We start from the raw sequence: 7728 nt of genomic DNA on the forward strand, positions 1-7728 counted from the left end.
TCTTCTTGTGCCCTAAGTCTGCTTGGCCTTTGAGAGGCAGCATAGCATAAGAGGCTTCTGAATTTGAAGTCACGAAGACCTGGGTTTGAATCATGACCAGATACTAAACTGGAGAACCTGGACATGAAGAGAAGATATAGCACAGTAGAGGGAGCTCTTGGATTTAGGCAGAAAGCTTAGGGGCCAGTCCTATTTCTGTTACCTATTAATTAGGACTCTTCAAGTCATTTAACTTCTCCAGATCTCAATTTCTTCATCTGTAAAATAAAGGATTAGATGGCTTCCAAGAGCTTTTCTAGCTCTGAATCTATGGCTGTGACTCTCTGAACCTCAGTGCCCTTGTGTGAGGAGTAATAGCACCAACCACACAGAAGTGTTGTGAGCATCAGAAGGATAAAAAGAGGCAGTGTTTCATCTGTCAATCTGCAGCACTTTGCAAAACTTAAAGCCCTATGTAAATGTGAGCTATGAATTACTTTGCCTATGTAAAAGCCTTCTCAGCCTTATTTGGGCTTGCAGGGCACAAGCCTGAAGTTTAATATGGAATTCCTTCTGCTTCTGGAAGCCTGGCTCCTCTCATTCAGATTTATGGCTGGTCATGGAGTCACCTGAGGAAGGTCAGTAAAGGAGAGTTCGCTTGAGTAGTGAGGAGGTCAGCTGTGATGTGAGCATCCCCTGGGAACAGCCTCTTTCTTCAGGTTGCTGAGACAGATATGGAGTTGTTCCAGTAGCTCTTCTGCAAGATGACTGATAAAACGCGAATCTAGCCTAGCTCACTGAGGGAAGGAAGAGGAGAGACCAGGCTTCCTTAACAGACTGGGATCTGAACAATGAGCCACCTCTTATAAGTATACCTCGTAGCCAAGGCAGTGTAGTCACTGCATAGGAGCTAGAGTGGTATGTCCCTTCTGATACTCCTAGTGGTTACCTTTTCTGAGAGAGAAGTGACTCTTCCTTTGTTCATCATGCAATTTATTGAACAACTGTTTGCTCAGTTGTAACATAATGTAGTAAGAAATAAAAAGTTCCTGTCCCTTATAGAGCTTACAGTCTTATTGAGCTAGTATCCACATGAAGGCAAATAATAGAAGAAATTTCAATACTACCTGATTAGCTGCCATGCCAAATGGTGGGAACCTGCAAGACTGGGTTTCAAGAAAGGAATGGTTGCTGCTGTTGTGGAGTCTGGCAGTGCCATCCACTAGTACATGCAGCCAGACTTGCCTGGTCTCCTAAATGTCTACTTCACCTGCCGCCTCCTAACAGTTAAACTTTTGGTCAGGGTTAGTCCTGCCAGCGGGACAGCAGAGCCACAATACCTGGCAGATTTCAGGGTGACCTGCCATTTCATTCTTTGTGCACTGAGAGCTAGGCTTTAGGAAGGAATGCAAGGGGGCAGAGAAGAGGGTATCCACATGTGGTCTTGCATGATTGCCAGGACCAAGATCACTGATCCACCGGCTGCTGGGCAGGGGACTGGGCCTCTCGAGTCCACTTGATCATGGTTTCTGGGGAGCGATACAGAAAGATGAGTTTGGAGAAGAGCTGTTCTTCCAGCTCAAGGTCCCCCATTTCCCTGACCAGGAAGATGTCGGTGCAAAGCTTGAGGATGCGGTCCACGTTGGGGAGCTCCTCGTACATGATGGAACGGGAGATGCCATTGAAGTGTTCCCGGATGAACTTAGCAATAACCATGACCACAGACACATACAACCCGACAATACTGTGAAATACATGAGGAGAAAGCAAAAAAAGTCCTTTACTATGTTATGGAGAACAATGTAGCTCTTGCTACAATTATTTTTATTTCGGATATATGACAACTCCCTCTGTTGACGGACTTGTCCACAAGATTCAGAACCAGGATTTATACCCAGGTCTCTCCTGACTCCCAAGTCCAACAGTTTTTTCCACACAATGCTATTTCTCAAAATTGGGGGAGGCAGATAGTGATGAAAAGGGCACTGATAAAGAGAATAAATTGGGCCCCAAATTGGATAGAAAGAGGAATGGATTGATTGCATCTGGGAAACTGCACAGTACTTCCCATGATCCCAAGCTGCCCTAGTGCAACAATCTAACCTATAAACAAGGCCCACAAAGGTGAAGCTGTATGGCAATGAATCTAGGAACACCTCAGTTTCTGAAGAATCAAAATGTAAGCAATCTGGTTATTTCTAAAAACAAACCCAACAAAATCCTTATCTTGCCACTGAAGCTAAGTTTTGTGATCAATATCAATTTTGTCATATCTTTCTGAAAAGTCCATCTATCTCTTCTCATTTTTGCTCATGAAATCCTTAGAAGGTAGGGATGGACCTCTTTTTTATCTTATGGATGGATATTTTGAAGCCCTGAGAAGTTATAATGATTTGCCCAAAGTCATCCAGCAGGGAAGTAGAATAGTCAGGCCTGGAGTCCAGGGTTCCTTCCATTAGATGACAACGAACACTTACATATTGGCTTCCTGCTAATCTGAGTTGTGTTTGTGTTCATTGCCCAGTGCTCACCAGGCACTCAATGTTTGTAGGCACATTGCTGGAGATGCTTTTTTTTTCCTGTTCAGATCTGTGATTTCTTTGGAGTAGGAAAATTCCTTAGTGAGGAATCTCATTAGAGGTCAGCACCGTCTCTGCTACTTAAAACCTTAGGAAGTTATAGAGTAGAGCATTTAAATGACCTGCCCAGGGTCACTCAACCAACATGTATAACAGGAAGGATTTGACTCAAGGTCTAACCACTAGTAAACATTTTTGACAGTGCCCGTAGGGAGTGTACTTATACCTGCAATATAGAAGCTCTTCATAAAGCTCTGTACAGTTTTAAACTTTGAAAACTTAAAGTTCTAAGGATCATAGACTTTATTTCTTGGTTCTTCCTACTTCAGTTAGCTCTTTGTGTAACTAGAAAAGTCAGTCTCTTTCTCTGGGTTTCCCCCCTACCCCATCTATAAAGTGGATGAAATTAGACTCAATGTCTCAGAACTATTACCTATCTTATAGAGTGAAGCTGAGCCCTTTTGCGACGTCCTAAAGGCAACCTGGGTCTTTCCAAATAGGGAAGTCCCCCCCAGGAAATACTTGATTTCTTACCCATATCCAGCAAGGAAGCCCAGACTCTGGGGGCTGACTTTGTCATTGTAGATAATAATTTCGAGGTCCTGACTACAGCCTTGGTTCTTTGCACAGCTGGGTTTCCACTCCTGGATAACCCACCACTCTGTAGTCCCAGAACCTGAGGACGAGGCATTGCCTTCCAGTTGCTGCAGCCGGATGGTGATGTTTCTGTAGAAAGCCAGCTTGTCGATGTCCTGGGGTCTTTCAGAATGAACTGAAAGAAAAAAGGGATCTACTCAAAAGCAGACTACTGACCTCTCCTTACTGAATAAGAAGTCAATCCTTAAAGGACAATGCTTCCTTTCTCATTTAAACCTGAAGAAAATCCTGAGACTATACCTATATATCATGCACAGATTTCCAAGGTCTATGGCAGCCATGAAAAAGGGTCTTAGAGCTAGGAAAATCCAGGTTCAAATCTTACTGTTTGGGCTTTTTGGCCCAGGGCAAATAATTTAGTATAAGCATTCAGTGTACTAAACATCTCTTCAACTCTAGAGATTGCAGAGAAAGTACCAAAATGTGTCAGAAAAGGGAATTTCCTCATCTGAGAGTTTCCTGTGGTAGTGAAATCATCAGACCATTCCATATGCCCTATTTTAATCTCATGTAATTTACAGAAAGAAATTGAGATACAGAGTTTACAATTCAGATTTCTATAGTACTTTGAGTTAATCAGTTTTCCTATAACAGGCTTACAAAGTAGGTAGAAGTATGATTCTGTCTTACAAAGAAATGGAAATGCACAGGTGAGGTTAACTTGCCCATAACAGCTAGTGTTAAAGCTAGAAGGTAAACATAAGTTTCCTGATCAGAATTTCTACACTATTTGCATTGCACCAAATGGCCACCAGTAATGATGAAAACTAGAATCAGGGTGTCCTAAATTCCAAACCAATATTCCTCTTGTTCTAGACAAATTACTTCTCTTTTGAGTCCAAATTTTCTCATTTGTAAAATAGTCCACTGACCTTATATCACAGCAGGAACTCAATTTGAATGAAATGCTAATTTGGTTCAAAGTATATTTTTGATGGTGTCAGCCATTCAAGAAACATATTATGTGCAAGGCACTATGTAAGCCTCATAGTTTAAAAGTATTCTAGTTAAAAGTGGCTCAGTCAGCGGTTTTGGTTGGGTGGGAACCACTTTGCTTCATTTTATGATTCACTAAAAACAAATGCAGTATTTGGGCAGCATGGATTTGAGGCCCCACTCTAATTATGTTAAGGAAAATAGCTTACTATTTTTAGTAAGTCCATCTATCGTTTTAGTTTCCTGTGAAGAGTCAGTTTACTGGATATTATTCTATAAAACCAGAATCAAAAATGTGTACTACCTACTTCAATCAATTAAGCATTTTTAATGTGCTGGGCACTGTGCTAGGTGCTACAAAATCAAAAGACACAATCCCTACTCAGAAGTGCCCTTTCTGTAAGAAGGCACTTTGAATATTATAAGGTGATAGATAGAGAAAGGTGACCCATCATCCCTATCACTGCTTCCAAGCTTGTTATCCAAAGTTTACAATCGACCTGCATGGTTTGGGTTCATAATTCAGGCTGTTTAAAACCCTTGTCTCTCAGAGTTGTGGTGAGAACTGAAAGAGGAACAAATGGGAAGGCACTTGGAATAAGTCACGTTTCTATAAGAAGCATTTTAGGGCCTAGAAAATGCTTTGAAAAGGCAACAGCAAATAAAGTGAATCCCATAAGGTGAGAAACAATGTGACATGGTGAATAGAATGTTGCATTTGGAATCAGGAAAACTATACTGTATCTGAAACTTGGCTCAGGTTCTTATTAGGTGTGACTTGACCCTAGGCAAGTCACTTATCTGAGTCTGTTTCTTCATCTGTATATGGGCTAGACTTGATCTCTAAGGTCTTTTCTAAATTGTAGTCTATGATCTAAAATCAGGAAATCCAGATCACTGGATTTGGGGGGGAAAAAAGCAACTCTATATCAGATATCTCCAATAAAAATGGGCTATCCAAGATACATAAATGACTAATAGAAATACACAAACCAAAGCCATTCCCCAATAGATATTGTCAGAGGATATAAACAAAGGGTTCCCAAAAGAATTGCAAATTATTAACAGTATTTAATAATACTCAAAATCATTATGAAAATGTAAATTATTGTGAAATATAGGTAAATCACAATCATTAAGCAGCTATCATATACCAGGAACTGTGTTAAGCACTAGGGATACAAACAAAGGTACTCCACCACTACCACCTTCACCCCCCAAAAAAAACCAGTCCCTGCTTTCAGAAAACTTACTGTCTAATGGAAGAAACAGCACCAAAAATGAAAAACAAAAAACTTATGTACAAATAAAATAGAGAATAAATTATAGATAATCTCAAAGAAAGATACTTAGATTAAAGAGGACAGAGAAAGGTTTCTTGCAAGGTAGAACATTACCAGCAGATGAAAGGAACCAGGAAAACCATAAGACAAATTTAAGAAGAGAATTCCAGGAATGGAGCTCAGCCAGTGAAAATGCTCTGTCAAGAGGTGGAGTGAATGCAAAGGATAAAAAGAAGGCCAGTGTCATTGGATTTCAGAGTAACGGGGGAGAGTTAGGTCTAAGGAAGGCTTTAAAAACCAAACATAGGGTTAGGATATTTGATCCAAGAGATAACTGGATGCCACAAGAATTTATCCAAAACTGGGTGATGTATTCAAACCTGTACTTTAGGAAGATCAATTTGACAGCCAAGTGGAAAATAGACTAGAGTCTATAAGTGGAAGGAAAAACAAAGAACAGAACAGAGATCAACCAACAAGTAGTCTATTAGTCTGGGTGTGAGGTGATAAGGACCTCTTAACAGGGTGGTAACAGTGTCAAAGGAGCAAAAAGAACATAGACAAGAGAAGGTAAAAAGTACAGGACTTAATAATCGATTGGATGGGTGGGGGACAGGATGGGACAGGGATAAGGGTGAAGAGTTGAAAATCTTGAAAGGCTGAGTGACTGAGAGGGTGATAATATAAGCAAGTTAGGAAAAAGGTAGGGTTTGAGAGGAAAGCTAATGAGTTCAATTTGGGGCATGCAGAGTTTAGAATGTCTAATATGCATTTCGAGATGTCCAGTTGGTAGCTGGAGATTGGAGACTAATAATTGGGAGAGAAATCAGCACTAGAGAAGCAGACCTGAGAATCATCTACATAGAGACAGTTGAATCCCTGGGAAGTTGTCACTAAGTGATATGGTAAAGAAGAAGAAAAAAAGAAGGTCCAGCCAAACCTTGAAGGACACTCAAGGCTATGGACACTCATGGAGCATATAATGTATCTGAAGATACAGCACAGACTGAAAAGGAAGACTAAAGGGAATTCAGGGAATTCAGTGTCATAGAAACCTATTAAACAGAAGTATCAAAGACAGTTGGTGCTAAAGTGACATCTAAGATCACATGAAAAATAAAAAAGCCAGGATTCATCCCACTTAAATCCAAATGCTTCTCCATCTTTTCTTTTAACTACCTTCATTATGACCTCACAGAATTAGCAGACTAGTTCCTTGATCTCCCCTTCCACCCATTCTATTCTCTGCCTTCAAGATTATAGTCATTTTATGTGCCAAAGCAAATTATTCCTTATATTTTAAGCAAAATATCTTCTTTAGCTGGGAGAAATCACAAATATGATCAGGTTCAGTTAGGGGCAGGTCTCAAATGGTTCAAATGCAGTCTGGGAAAAGAAGTTCTCTTAATCTTAGTAAGAACAAGTTTGGGGCCATATATGAGGCTGATCGTTGGACTAGATGCCTTACCAACTTCCAAGCGATGAGCAATCTTAGCTTCTGTTCCAGCTGTTGTCCTCAGAGCTTTGGGAATCAGACCAGGAAGAGTTCTTTGATGGGGGGTGGGAGAAGGAAAAAAATTACTCATTATTTTGTTTTACTTATTATGATCATAACAAAATATGCTGGTAAGCTGATGGTAATGCTGTTGGCTACTTAAATAAAATTTTTCTAAAGTCTTCTTATATTTCAATTCTGCTCACTTCCTCCTCCACTTGATTTTAAACATCAATTTAAAAATAACCAGGGATCCTTTAATTTAGAAGCCAAGAATTTGGTGACTGGATTCATTATGAGATAGAAGACTTCTGGAATTCAGCTTCATAGATTTTGATATGCTAGGAGGACCAGAAGCCACCTGCATCAGTCTGAAACCAGACTGAGATACTTGTCTTTTGCAGCAAGTGCTGCAAAACAACAGAGTAGTTCTAGTTCTGTAACCATAAAACATTTAGAAAGTAGGAAGGGGCTAAGTTATGAAAAGCTTTAAATGTCGAACAGGTGAAATGGAAACACTGGAGTTTGTTGAGTAGGGAAGAAATAAATCATCAGATCTTCTCTCTTGGAACTCACTTTGGCAGCTGTAGAAGATAGATTGGAGTGGAGAGAGTGTTAAGGTCAGAAGACCAATTGGAAAATAATTACAACAGCCTAGATGTAAAGAGATGAGGGTCAGAAATAGGGTGATGGCTGAGTGCATGGAGAGAAGGAATGTGTATAAGATGTTGTAGGGGTGGAAATTAAAAGACTTGACATATATGGGACTATATATATATATATATATGATGATGATTAA

This window comes from Antechinus flavipes, chromosome 2 (assembly GCF_016432865.1).
Source record: "Antechinus flavipes isolate AdamAnt ecotype Samford, QLD, Australia chromosome 2, AdamAnt_v2, whole genome shotgun sequence".
Lineage (NCBI taxonomy): Eukaryota > Metazoa > Chordata > Mammalia > Dasyuromorphia > Dasyuridae > Antechinus > Antechinus flavipes.